Genomic DNA, 13,930 nt, shown 5'->3' with positions numbered 1-13,930 from the left:
AACGTGATTTCAACGAGACCGTGTCTTATCCCGAGATCAATTCGCTTGATCCCACAAAGCGTTCAGTGGATTCGACGGCGAAACGAACCACGAGCTGGACGCGCTGACCGATAGTACGCTGTTGATGTTTAACGATCAGCATTACAGGTGTACCATTTACGGTTACGGTTTACGGGAATTTTCAAAATTAATAAGAAACGTGCCATCTGGTTAAAAATCGATACCCATTAATAGTGTTAATTTTAACATTTAACGAGTGAAACAAATACTGTTTAGTTTCATTTCTTCAATTATATACAGGGTGGTTGGTAACTGATGGTACAAGCGGAAAGGGGGTGATTCTATGCGAAAAAAGAAGTCGAAAATATAGAATAAAAAAATTTTTTTTTAATTTTTCAGGTAGCGCACGCGTACCGAGCGAAAATTCAAAGTCAATTTTCTCGAAAACAAAGTTTCAAACGAAAAATTTTTATTCTATATTTTCGACTTCTTTTTTCGCGTAGAATCACCCCCTTTCCGCTTGTACCACCAGTTACCAACCACCCTGTATATTAATAATAACGTAATTATTCTTTTTTATTGATTTACGTAATAAGAATTTGGATGTCATTTTGTAAATGAGCTTTCCCCGCTTCATGATTTCTTCGATACACATTTTATACTTTAATCGCGTATAATTCTATCTCTAAACTCGACCCATAAGAAAATCAAATTACATAGGAGATAATCTAACAATTCCCGCCGGTGAGTACACGTAATTCCCAACATTATATCATTGTTAGGAAACGTTATAACAATTGATTTACACCGACAAAATTGATTTACTGTAAATAATAATCGGCCCCATAACAGAAGTTTACAAAATGTTCGATCTAGTTGGCGAGTTGTAACACGCTCCCATGGGACGTTAATTGAATATTAATCGCACAGAATGTCGGACGTTAATTAGCCGGCCACGTGTGTTCACGCTGTCCCTGGTAATCCATCGTCGATCGAGCACAACTCGTGTCTCGATCGATCTCGTTTTACAGTAGTCAGACAGTTTTCGAACAGAGTGGCAGCCAGCTTTCGATTCTTGTTGGCCTGCATTGAATCGATAAATTAATAGCGATCATCGTGCCGACGTTTTCGTCACTGTGTTTGCTCTGTGATAGCGGTGTCGAGTGTCCGTTGCTAGCATCCGATTCCATGGTGTCGATACGAGGTATTGATTTAACAGGGCCTGCGGACGCTTTGAACTACGACACCTGGCATCCCTGAAACTCGAGTCAAACTTCACGTTCCCGTTGTTCTTTACCTGCTTGATCAACCGACCAATCCGTTACACTGGTATTCGATTCTGATTCCGGTTGGTCCTCGATCGTACATTCCAGTCTTAACCGCTTACGATTTCTGTAACTAGATTTTTATGCACTTTTATGCACAAAGCGGGAAACTATAGGAAAATTCTACAAAATTTATACAAAATTATACACAATTTTCTACCGACGTTCTTTTCTTTTAATTCTATTTTTAAAAGTATGATTTTGCGTGAGAATCCGAAAGTTTAGTGACGTCATACAGTGCCTGACGAAAGTATTCGAACATCGCTGGAAGCTTTTTACGCGTACCATACTTGTTGAACGTCGTTTTGAATTTCGTCATTAGCGTTGTAACGAGACACGTCTGTCGCGATTACATCGCTTACATTTGAAACGGATCAGAAAACGCATATAGAAGTGTTTTATCGTAAGCGTACATCTCGTAAAGATCATCGAGGTATTTGAACTGTCGGTTATTCGGTACGTTAATAAGCCAGGATATCTAGTAAGATGATATTTTGTTCGCTGTATGTCACGTTTACGTACGACGAAACGATCTCTCAGCCACAAAGACAACGTTCGATAGCGTGTACGCGAATCCATCGACTTTTCTCCTGACGTCGTCGTCACCTGGAAACGCTCGAACTCTCGGGACGAGAAGTTTCTAAAAGCCCTGTCTTAAGTGTTGGAAAGTTAAAAATAAACGCCGTGACCGGACGTATCCTTCTGGTGAAACTTTTTATCGAATCGATGGGGCAGCGATGGCCCTGAAGAGGGTCAGCAGGATGAAGCTCGATTGAAAAGCTGCGAGATAACAAGCGTACTTTTCTTTAATGGACGCGTTAGCGGAATGATCGCTGCTGACGTTAAGTTCTTTCAGCGACAATACTCGTGACACGAAGTATTTCGTTGGATCCAAGAGACGAAGTTGGAATTTGTTTGGTAATTCTTCGTATGGTTCGACTGAAAAGCTGGTAAATAATAGTTTTGTCGGATTAAAGCGTCAAGTTAATAACTTTGCAGTATTTGCAACAGATATCGGCGATTGTTTCGTGATTTTTCTTACGTCACGATAACTAGAAGACAACTAATTTTTGCAACTGAGTTCGTAACTAGATTCTCAGCATTTATGTAAAAGGAAAATGATTAAGAAAGATGAATTATCTCTTAATATCTGGGAAAAAAGCGTTATGTAATATCTTCTATTATTCCTCGTGTACCTGTATCAATGCTTAAAAACAGCTACTAGCATAAATCCCAGGGTTTTACTTAAATTTTACTTCCAACACAAATACCAATTATTTCGAACGAATTTACATTCCTCGTTCCTTACACTTGTCTCTCAATCTCAGTCGAGAACGTTAAATCGAATTCGTCGCCGATGTATCTTTCTTTGAGAGCAGACTAATCACAACAAATTAATACCAGTATCTTTATTGCATTCGTTGTCTATAACGAAATAACCCCGACATGTAGTTTCTCGTTAGAATGAGAACGTAAAAAATATTAAGGAAGAGAAGAGAGCAGAGGTAGATACGCCGAAGGAAAATACAGGGAAGCAGAGAGCGAAAGAAACACAGTGTGGTCGTCCGTTTAAGCGGTTTAATTACTCGGCTGTAAGCGCGCTTCATTAAAAGCACGGCATTTAATTTACTCGCTACACCTGCTCGCTGCAACCGAAACGGCCAATTAAGATTCCTAATTTCGCTGTTATCGCGCGATCGTCCGTTGTGGATTCCCTGGATCGATCCAAGGACCGCTGTGACTCGTCGAAACCGACACCTTCACACCGGGAAAACGATCGACGTTCCATGGCTAACAGAGAACTCGAGAACCACGTAATAATATCGTGATCTACCAACATCGACACGCAAAACACCGTGTACTAATTGGAGTTGCGACTAATTAGTTGTAGTTAGTCGACTATCCTCTTCGTCTCAACGCGAATATCCGATTTTACTTATTTCTGTCTCTGACCTTCGATTCGATCGATACGTCGTTGCATAATTGCAGCAAAATATTTGTAGTTGGGCTTCTGTAGGTTTTCTCGAATTTAGAAATGAAACGACGAATGTATAGCATGTTTGTTTTAACGAGTACCGTGCGCGTCGCAAACAAAGTCAACCTTATGGAAAAATTTTAGTTCATACTTCCTTGCGACATTTTTCTGCCAGTAAATTGTACCTCTAAACTCGGCAAACATTTTTAAAGCAAAAGGATCAACGTCGACGTCCAACTTGAAGTAAAATATCTTTGAGATCTGCCTCCCTGCAAGGTAAATCTTACTTTTCCAAGAGAGTAAATATGATTTTAGAGTAAACCTTCTATTCTTCAAACGATTGTGATCGAACCAAACGGTAGACACAGTTTCGACGAAAAGTATTGAAAGCCGATCTATGTACGATAATGGTCATAGTACATTTATATCTTGAGAGTGGTCGTTAACATGTTATCAATTTTCAAATTCTCAAAGTTTCGCAACATCGAATTTGTCAATTTTTTAAATTCGAAATATTTAAATGTCTAGATTATCAGATCTCAGTTTTAAATTTTCAAATTATCAAATTTCCTAGTGTTTCTAAAGCTTTCAGGTTTTCAAACACTCAAATTTTCAATTATGTTACTATTATTTATCGTTACTATTCGTTCAACGATATTCCGTCTGGACAACTTTTACGGACTCTGTCTCTCTCTCTCCCTCTCTCTCTCTCTTTCTCTTTCTCTATTTCATCGAATCTTAATTAATTAAAGACAATTTTAGCAAAAGCAGAATTTCACACAAATGATGAATTATCACCAGCTAAGAACGGACTATTCGAAAGGTCCCAAGAGAGTGGCTGTCGTCGGAGTTGTGTAGAGATAGTGTGTCAGAGGTGGAGGATGAAGGCTAGTTTCCAGGCGCGCAGATGCTTTGGCCCATCCGATCGAGCTTTCTCACCTCGGCTATAATCATGTTAATTAATTGGCTGCCGGTTCACCTTGCTGGCTGCGGTTCGCGAGGGATACGTTGCGGTCTGACCGTTGGTTGGCCAGCTTGTCTCTAGTCTCGGAGGCCAGCCGTGCTCCCGGATGATGCACAATTGTTGTCCCACCCGATCATCTCTTCCCTTCCATGAAAGAGGAATTACTGTGTCATTGTTCTCTGATTGAGCCGTAATTTTGCCACTAAAGGAAACCTGAGTGGCCATTTAACCTCGCGGAAACCTTCGCCAGGTTATTGGCCGGCCACGATTAGCAAAATATCGCGGACAGTAAGGTAATACCGTACAATGACGTAGATTAGTTTTCAAAAATCCCCGTAAAGTAACTTCTCCTGCAATTTGTAAAACGTTCTTTCACATTTCGAAAAATCGTACAAAAATTATTCCACCTCTTCTCTACGTACAATATTTCTACTACACCCAACCCAGAACAACCTGCTCGTTGTCAATTTTTCTCACCCGAAAAAATCTCATAAACGCACCTGTGCTTCGACTAGCAAAACAACAAATTCGCAAAAATATCTTGGCTTCTGAAAATCATACAGAAAGTATCCACTACGCGTATTTGCAGTCTTGCGCCTCTTATTTTACACACGCTATTCCTACTACGACTGCCAAGAACTTCTTCCCCATCTACCTTTCACCCTAAAAAGCCCCATAAACTCACCTTTCCGCCAATTTGCAAAAACACTCGCCCGTACCTCCAAAAGTGACGCAAAAATTATCTGCCCTATCCATCTACGATCTCCAACCTCCTTTTTATTCGTAATATTCCCAGTACAATTCTGCAGGATACCTTGCCAACGATTTCTCACTTTCAGATGCCCCATAAATTCACTATTCCTGCAATTTTCCTCTTCGCACGATGATCCTTCGCCTCCGATAAAACCGACGAAACGGAAGAGGCGATCCCAGGCTGCGAATTAACGGCGTAGCGCACGCACGACAGGAGAAAGTCCTCTGGTGCGAAGCGAAATGGACGAAACGCAAACGGGCATAGATTCCGGGGCAGCCGTGCGTGTTAATGACCACATGCCGGTGGTCACCGCGTTTCACCGACCGATGAACAGCCTCGGAAAGAGCCTCGCCCATTAGCACCCTCCTTCTGCCTCGATTCGCCCTTTCTAACCCTGCCGCTGCATCTCCTGCTTCTTCGGGCAAACTCCACCGCAGATTTCCAACCGAGATTTTCCCAGGATTTCTGGAATTTATCGACTGTTTGCAAGAGGGTATAAACTCGCCAGGGCGGATCGTCCGAGCGATTTTTCGCAGGCTGCCTTTCAAATGGCTGCATGAAATTGCACGATGACTCCGGAGGATTGTAAAGTCGGGCAGCAGCGCGGTTATAACAAATTTTGAATTTTGAATCGGCGATTTAAACGAAGCCGGATTACTGCGGTTCTACCTGCATTTTCCTATACGTACTCCTTGAGTTCTCGGTTCTAGAGTTTTTCGAGAATTTAGACGGTGCTCGGCAATTGGAGAGTTTGGGGGGCGGAAGGATGGAAAGTAGAGCGTTTGGAAATTCGTGGCGTATCGCGTCGGGAATTTAAATAAGATTCGGGGATTAGAAAGTTTAAAAATTTTGGGAACGTTAGTGTACGATTGGACATTTCAATATTTGACTATTTAAAAACGTGAAATTTCGAAACGTTAAAAACATTCTCAGCTTCGGAGGTGTTGAAATTTGAGAACTCGATATGCTTTGAAATCTTGAAAATTCAGAAATTTCGAGATTTGAAAGTTGGAAATATTGGAAATTTGGCAGCTGGAAACTTTCGCTCCTTGACAATTTTCCAACTAGACACTTTGAAAGTTTGAGAATATGAATATTTAAAAAGTTGAAAGTTCGAGTATTTAAAAATCGCTATATCTGCCGCTGTATTTTTTGTATTTTAGAAATATCAATCCTTTAAAAGTAGTCTAGAAGATATCTCGGGGCAAGGACTATCCTAAAAACTGTAAATTCCAGGAAAGTAACGGTTCTGGGAGATACTTCCGTACTTAACGCACTCCTTAAGACATTTTCTCTGCTTGTTACTCCAGGACAGGGCAGTTAACTCTTAGATAACATTGTTTAACGAGATGTTTCTGGTGGCAATGGAAAAACGGTGTAATGGAAGTGTACGTTCTGCGAGAAAAGTAGTTCGGAAAGATACACTTGGCGTTTTCCTCGAATTTCGGAAGATAAAGAAAGAGACAAATTTAGATGATATTGTTTGAAAGATAACGTCCTATTTTATAGAACGAAATTCTGCCATACAAATTCTAATAACAATTTCAATTCTACTTGAATTCCTCCAATTTATTATCATTGTAACTGAAACATTGAAATCATCGGGATTATTCCTATAAATGATTATGAAATTTATATCTTAACTCAGATGAAAACCATACATCAATGCACCATCCAATGCAACCAGTGTTTAAAACATTTCAGAAAACAAAATTATATTGTATTTGACTTCATCAACAAAATTTTATAGATTTTATAACTCAAACGTTTAAATTTGTAGATTAAAAGTAAATAAAGATCGTACTCGTCGTATCATTTAAAACATAGCGTATTTTACAAAGTAAAATCATGTTGGTTTGGAAAGATTGTCCCAATATTTAGCTGCGGAATTTTGCTTCGTATAAATTTCGTACGGTTCCAATTTTACATGATTCGAATTTAATGTATAAATCTTATAACTCAAATATTTCGAAATCAACAGCATCGATGTGAATCTTAATCATGCTATAATATTAACACTCCACAGCTTCAAAATTCACAATATTCCATATTTTGAGAAGCAAAATTGAAATGTGCGGTCAATTTCCGTTTCTACTTTGCGTGTAAAAATTCCCATTCCGCTTTCAATGTATACATTTTATTTATAAACTCGATTATTCGAGTCCTTTCATATTACAATTTAATCGTCAAAAAATCGTAAAAATTATAGCTTACAGGTTATAGCTGCAAAATTCAAAGTATCTCGCGCTATAAAAATCGAAAAATAGCATTAATTTGAAAATTAACTTCTCATATTCTCTTTACGTTCTTTATACTTCGCAACAAGACCGAAGCAACAAGGTCGAACAAATGGGATACCAAGAGGACTCGTTTCTGCGAAAAAGCACGAACACTATAGGAGAAATTCGGGATTCTGATACACTTGTTATCTTGAGGTTGTCTCGCGTGGAAGATCGATGAAGCTGGTGATGAACAGGGACATTCGGAGAACATTGCTCCAGAGGATGTCTTCTGTGCTAGCGTCACGGTGCAAGTGTAAATTCTATGAGAAGGGAGAGAGAATAGTTCTGAACAACACACTTGTTACTTTCCGTAAGTTCCATGAGAGGGCTCGATGGAACCTGATGATGAACCGAAACGTTTCGGAGACGAGATGCTCTCTGCAGTTGTTGAATTCGGAAAGACGGTCGTAGGAAACCGCGAAATCCCATCATCTAACCATTGCCCAGAGCGTACTAAACCCCTAATCTATTATCATTATTAAATTCACATTACGAGAGATACGATAAAGTCGTTAATCATGTCATTTTCTGTTGACGGTAATTTCTAATCGCTGAAATTATTAAACAACGAAGAAGGTTCTGTCGTTTCTCTTATGACAGAAAAGGATAATGCGGAAATATAGGAAAACGTAATCTTATTTACCAAAATTTGTTACATTTAATAAGCCTTACTTTGATGGGTTTTTTAATTAAAGAAAATCAGTTAGCTTGTCAAAGATGAGGAGAATTATTATTGTAAAGAAGAAGACTCTTTTACGCTTATGATGCAAATCTTACAAAAATGGACAATGCCAAAAATTGATTCTTCTTTTTCTGTTTGATTACAGGTAAGAAGCTGTTTAAACCGAAAAATCGAGTCATTTGAGACGGAGGATTGGAGACGCTCATTGTCGAATATCGGGTAAGTATCATATACAATAATAATTCTAACGAAATCATGAGATCATTCTGTTCACTAATGATATACAATATCGATCACAATTAATACTTTCCTAACATAGTCTTCTGTATTTCTAGAATTCTATCTTTAACCGCACTCGATCCTCGCACGTACTTTATCTTGATTCGACAGTTATATTTCCTATGATATATGCAATAACTTTTTGTTATGTATAATGCAATTTCATCTTTTCTCTTCTCGTTATATCGGGTTCTTATCGTCGTGTGGCTTTAAACGAACAAAGATTCGTAACAACAGGAATATCGAGTTTCTTGATACGGAACAACGTCAAATCACCATAAACAAAGCATCCCCCGCTGAAAAAAAAAATAGACTGGAGCCAAATTTACCAACTCCGTGTAACCCCAAAATTTCCAAGCGAGAGAAGGCAAAATAAAATTCAAATCTTCCTCATTTTTCACGCATTGTACCCAAGAACGTTTCCATCGCTATCAACTGCAGAAGAAAATTCGTGTCGTATCGTTGCTCGGGAAATTCCATCGTGGAACGCTTATCGTTCCTTCTTCTCCATCGCCGGCACGTTCCGAATTGCCAGGTCGTTTTCAAGCCGAGGCGACAAAGCGACTCGTCGCTTAAGTTTTCCCCAGTCGTCGTAAGAAAAGCTTTTCCATCTGGCGACGCGTGACACCCGTTTTATCCGTTATCCTCCCTTCTGTCTACCGTTTTGGACGTCAGCCAAAACTTATTAATTTACTCTACTTTCCGTTCGACGTCCCTTTTCTGACTGGCTGACGCCCCACTCGTTAATTTTCTACAACAAGTAAGTTTACGCGAGCTTCACGAAACAGGAAAGCTGCACCGTTGAAGTTTTTCTTACGGTCAAAGGTTAGTAGCGGAAAAATATAACAAGTCGGATTTTTCATATTTTACAGAGGAACAATTTTTTCGTTAGATGTATGCTATCTATCAAATTCACATTGTTAATTTCGTTTTCTTGACTCGACTTCGATACTAAACGTGTGTATATCTTTGCCATTTTCAAACATTTTAAAAATATCGTTCGTTATAACATCGATCAACCGATTTGCTATGAAACTTCGTAGGTCCTTCAACTATTTTTGAAACACTCGTATCTTTGGATTTAACATGTACTCTTCCCGGGCATATTAAAATATATTAAAATATGCACTCTCTTCTAGCCGTCAAGTAGCATAGTAGAAATCTGAAAATCAACCAAAATTATACTAACGGTATCCCATAATGAACAACGATCTTGATTATTCTGTGCGATTGAATTGTAAGATGTCGACGCTTAGGCGAGGTCGAATAATCGTCGTTTTGCTTATCATTGATCCTGCGGATCAAAAAGGTGTCCTCGTTTTTTATGGATCGTATTCTGTCCGTACGTTATTAGCGTGGTCCAATAGTTGGAACACGATGTTCTTATTTCCACTGCGCGATTCTTCTTGTTATCGTGTTGCTCCCTGTTCCGTCTTGTTTCGCTCGTAACTTCGACCAAGTTGTTTTTCTTCTTCTGGAGTCGGGGAAAGGGTGATTTTCCCGTTCCTTTGGATGTACCGTTAGTCTCGTTGTTTTTTGGTTGTTTGCTCGTTTCGATCGTTTCAGCGTAGTTCTGTGGAACAAAGGCTATTTTTAGGGACGAAGAAACAGCCTTTTAACGTTACTCATCGTTTTGATCCTGACTACTCATTCAGTTATTTCTATTGGTAATTGTCCCCAAGACTTTAAAAAATAGCCTTAACAAAAGAACGAACTCTTTACAAAATTCTGCTTGTAAAAAGTTACTTTAATTATCTTCATCCTCAACTATTCCGCAGATGTAAAAAAAATGTTGTGAGAAATGCTTTTCTACAAAGATCGCATATATAGAACATTGTATGTCAACGATTGCCTTCAATTGCGATCGTTTCCGTGGTCGATCACAAAGAAGAGAAAAAAAGAACACCAAGGAAATAGGCTGGAAATTGTTTATCGAAAAATCTGACCTGTTTTCCGGCAGCAGCATGGCGATAAAAATTCTCAGCCAGGAAGCACGATTTGTGACAAACTGCCCGTTTCTTTTTCTTCCTCTATTCGTAAAACTTAGGAGAGGGCAGGGACGAGAAGGAGAAGAAGTGGATCGAGCACATTGTTCGCGGAGCTCGAACCTCTTTCTTTTCCTAGCCCCACCCTCGACGAATTTGTCAGGCGTCGTAAATTCGATGAGAGGCGCCGCTAGACGAGGTCGATTCTGTCGATTTACGGCTACCCATTAAGACGCTATTTACTCGTTTATGGGTTAACCAAGACCCGCTCGATACGTTTATTCCACGTTGGAAAACACAACCAGACGTGCACTCAGAAGTACGAGGATTACTTATTTTAATAAAAGTAATGATCTGTCCAACTCGATCGCGTTGAATTAGTCAAAATCGTGTTCTGTTTGGAAGAACCTTTCTACTGCGTATACAGTGAGAATGCAAAATGAAGACACGAAAATTCTGAAACTCTTATGCGTATGTTTCATAGATTGAAAATTCATTGACAAGATACAGCATACGTAGGAATACAAATTAATAGTTAAAAAACGTAGAGTAAAAATATTGCGCGTGAATATTATGCATTCCACTTAGAAACTTCAAAATACCTTTGCGTCGCATAAAACGGCAGAGTGACACAAAATCTGCTAGTTTAACGTTAACCATTAGGTTGGCAACTAAGTGATTGCGGATTTTGTCATCAGGTGGTATTGACAAAATCCGTAATCACTTAGTTACCAACCGAATATGTTCCTTTGAACGCAGTGAAACGTTTGTTCGAAACAGTTGTTCACATTAGAAGCAGTGTGACTTAAATTTAACGATAGGAAAACGTGACTAAGAAAAGGGCTATTTACATAGAAAAGAACATTTTCTACCGAGGAACATCAACATTTTTACAAATGGAACGAGAGATATATTTTTATCACCACGACAGTGTACGATAAAAAGACCTTGGATAGCCAGGCACTCTTCTTCCGCACCCTTATCTCAAGCACACGTTCCACTTCTAACGATCGAAACTCTGTTACCCGTGCACACACATTCACTTGAAATTTCCGTTCTTATAAAACCTCCCAGGACATCTACTTTTCTTGCGAATAATTTAATTAAGGATAAAGATTTAGGAAAATCTGACTTACAAATTCGATAACGCGATAGGGACGTTGACAAGTATTTCAGTAGATTTTCAGATTTTTTGAAAGTCTTGAAACTTCAAGAACCGAGCTGCCGACTTACAAAGTTAAGAAAGTCGAGCGAAATGTTCTCTAAGGATCGCCGCGGTTATATTTACTTAACATTTTTATCGCTGATATTATACGCGAATATTAAATTAGAACATTATATTTGGGAATATTTGTCTTTGGCGTGTTTTCCTTGCCTCGTTATTGTCTTTTCGTATAAACGTCATAGATTATTCGTTTATTATGGAAGAAAATTGTGATTAAAAACAGGTTAAAAAATCCCATCTGTCTGACTAAACAGTAAAAAAATAAAAAACGTCACGTTTCGATATGAAGAAAATTTCTCTATTTTATGGAAAAAGGTAATTAAGAAAATCTGTATTCCAGTGAACGTGATCTATTGTAGCAGGTCTCCAGCAGTAGTCTATAAAAGAAGGAAATTCCCATTCATTCTTCCCTATCGACCAAATAAAACGCGAAAACCGAGCAAACTCGCAACCGAAACGAGAACGAGCAATTCCATCCGTCACGGTTGACGCGAATCTCAAAAAGTTGCTGTCGAAACGCGACGAATGCGATTATCATAGTCGCAACATTGTTGATTTATGGGATTTACAAGAGCGGTATATAGAGAGAGAGAAATATTGAAACATCGAACAGGACGTTGGAAAACGGTGGAAGCACCGGTGATTTTGGCCGACTGGCTTCGACAAATATCGAATTTGATAAGTGTTTATGACGCGTGATAGCGCTCACGATATTAAGCCGCGGCCGATAAATTAATCCGCGTCTCTCACGTTCGCTTCACGTTTTGTGCTCGAAACCGCGTTACGAAACGACGACACCGCATTGACCGCACGTTTTTTTTCCTTTTGCTATTCCTTTTTTCTTTTTTTTTCCCGTTTTTTTTTTTTTTTTTTTTTGCTTTTTTCCTGTTTTTGTTTTCTCCTCTGCCCTCGACACTCATTTCGATTAATTCGTTTCGACGAAACGCACGGTTTTTGAATATTCACGATCGGCGGTTGTACACGTTGTCGAGTTTCGTGTTCAATTCGACGAAAACACAAAACGATGGCGGCAGCAAGTTAACTAACAAGTGGCATGAATAAAGATTAAAAGAGGGATGATGGCCTGCGTGCCGAGAAATATTTCGGTCGTTACAGGGTAGTTTGATGGGGATGTTGATGGGCGGGGCTTTTATTGTTGTTGATTCTTTTAGAGGGGGTGTGTTACATGGAATAGATTGGTTAAGGTTCCTGACAGGTATTTGGAACGCTGTAGTCGACTAACGTTTGTTACAAAATTATACTTCGATCGATGGAACAACAATTCCCTGTTTTTTCAAGCTTTTTTTTTGAAAGTGGAAGCTTTTATCGTTATTGGCGTTGTTTAAAATTTTTGTACTGGATAAATGTTAGGATAAATGGACGAAGGGTAGTTTCAAGAGATGTTGGTTGCGCGATTATCAGAATAACGTTTGTTGAAAATTAAGATACAAGCCACAAAACATGTATTTTCTAAGGCTTTTTGTAAGTGTAGCCTTTATTGTTTTTAACATTGTTTAAAAATAGCGGAAAGTGACTTCTATGTATAAGAATTCAGCATCCATATTTTTATGTATAAATTCTTGTTCCTTTTTAGCTTGTTAAATTTTATTGCACATTATTCCAATCGAAAATCTACAAATAATTCAAGGAAGAAGAGAAAAGAATTGGTATTTATTTGCTTAATATTGAGAATGCCAAATTAAATTAAACGAACTGCTAAATTAAATTAACGAATGCTAAAGAATGCCAAAGGAGGAACAGAGGATTAAGAGATTTTATAGAAAAATTTAAATCATCCTTTCAGATCATCTAAAATGTTCAAATGAAATTCTCAATTCAAATAACTCTATCGGTATCTAACATATAATTTCGCAGTTGTGCGATTTGGCGAGCTCATATTTCTAACGATGTAATCCATACGGGCGTGTAACAACGTGCAACTCCACACTCGTATACATTGCATCATTAGAAATACAAACCTACCGAATCTCACAACGTCACTAGTTCAAAGTCCCATGATATCTCGTTGAAGCTTACGTTAGGTTCAATCGCGTATTTTGTTTCAAAGCTATCGTCTATCGATTTTGCCGATGTAATCAAACAGTTATATCTCGTTACGAAACTTCAAAATGTTTGATATAACTCATACGATACTCGCGATAAAAGTTTATACTACTTGCATTATATAATATTTTCGTGAGTCACGTAAGTAACGAACACGAAGCTAAACAAAATTGAATAACCAACACATGCCGCGGGTTATGTCTATTCGTTGTTCGCTCGCGGTTCACCACGATGGTCTGCCGCGCGTTTATCGACGAGACAGAGAAGCCAACGGAGCGACTATCGGAATTACGAGTGCCATTAAGAGCGGTCGAAAGGTTCACGGAGAAAACGGCCGCGTCAAGGCCCGTTTACGAGCGACGCCGGCGTCTCCGACGTCCTGCTGACGGAAGAGA

General features: G+C 38.9%; 1 protein-coding gene across 4 annotated transcripts in view; it reads left to right on the top strand.

Moving 5' to 3' along the window:
* The window catches only part of LOC100744772 (protein rhomboid), a 166,892-nt gene that overhangs the window by 113,857 nt on the left and 39,105 nt on the right, over positions 1-13,930 (top strand). For 2 of the 4 annotated variants that reach the window (XM_033320670.1, XM_033320669.1), the window contains one exon: positions 8,128-8,201. The exons of the other annotated variants lie outside the window; for them this stretch is intronic. The gene's annotated coding sequence lies outside the window, so the exon portion shown is untranslated. The remainder of the gene's footprint in view (positions 1-8,127; positions 8,202-13,930) is intronic. 4 annotated transcript variants of the gene reach the window in all.

The sequence above is a fragment of the Bombus impatiens genome, unplaced genomic scaffold (assembly GCF_000188095.3).
Source record: "Bombus impatiens unplaced genomic scaffold, BIMP_2.2 scf_0321, whole genome shotgun sequence".
NCBI lineage: Eukaryota > Metazoa > Arthropoda > Insecta > Hymenoptera > Apidae > Bombus > Bombus impatiens.
This window is presented reverse-complemented; position numbering and strand designations above follow the sequence as displayed.